Source organism: Aplysia californica, unplaced genomic scaffold (genome assembly GCF_000002075.1).
Source record: "Aplysia californica isolate F4 #8 unplaced genomic scaffold, AplCal3.0 scaffold00173, whole genome shotgun sequence".
NCBI lineage: Eukaryota > Metazoa > Mollusca > Gastropoda > Aplysiida > Aplysiidae > Aplysia > Aplysia californica.
This window is the reverse complement of record NW_004797443.1, coordinates 157,912-158,713: the sequence shown is the minus strand read 5'-3', so window position 1 is coordinate 158,713 and position 802 is coordinate 157,912.

The following is an 802-nucleotide window of genomic DNA, read 5'->3' as shown; positions in this document are numbered from 1 at the left end:
GCAAATTTCTTCGGACACACAATGCGGAAAGAAGCATTGGAGAATATTGTAACAACAGGCAAATTTGATGGAAAGAGAGGCAGAAGCAGACAGAGGGAAAAGATACTGGACAAGATGACATCATGACTAGGAGCAGCAAGAACAACAGACGCCATTGCTGCAACGCAAGACAGAGTGAAGTGGAGGTCCATGATCGCCCACGCCAGTCGGCAAGGCACTGGATGATGATGATGATATAATCTAATCTCATCCTATCTAGTCTGAATAAACACACAAGGGTGATGAGACGCGGCCACTAGTACATGCACCACTACTAGAGAACCGAACTGTACTGAACAAGTGGTTTGAAACTGAGACTGAACCGAGACTGCAATCCCCCAAAAAAGTACTTAAATACTTCTGTTTGACATTTGGACGATGTGTAATCACAGTACTATCATCATCTCACTGACGGAGACAGTGTATGTATGTGTGTGTGTGTGTGTGTGTGTGTGTGTGTGTGTTTGAATGTGTGTATGTGTGCAAGGAGACAGTAGATACAATGTATCTATAACAAATTATACGTGAAGGAACCTTTTTTAAATCGTCACATCGAAGTTAGTGTAGCAATAATTATTTCTATTGGCACTCCATTATTACATTGTCTCGTTGATTCTGTGAATAAATCATGTCTTTTTTCCGTCCTCAAAGTAAAAATGGAAATACGTGTAGATCTATATAAGCTTTGTCGTTGCGGTGGGTTGATGTGGGGGAGAGGGGTGCTGATCGAGAACACACACAGAGAGAGAGAGAGAGAGAGAGA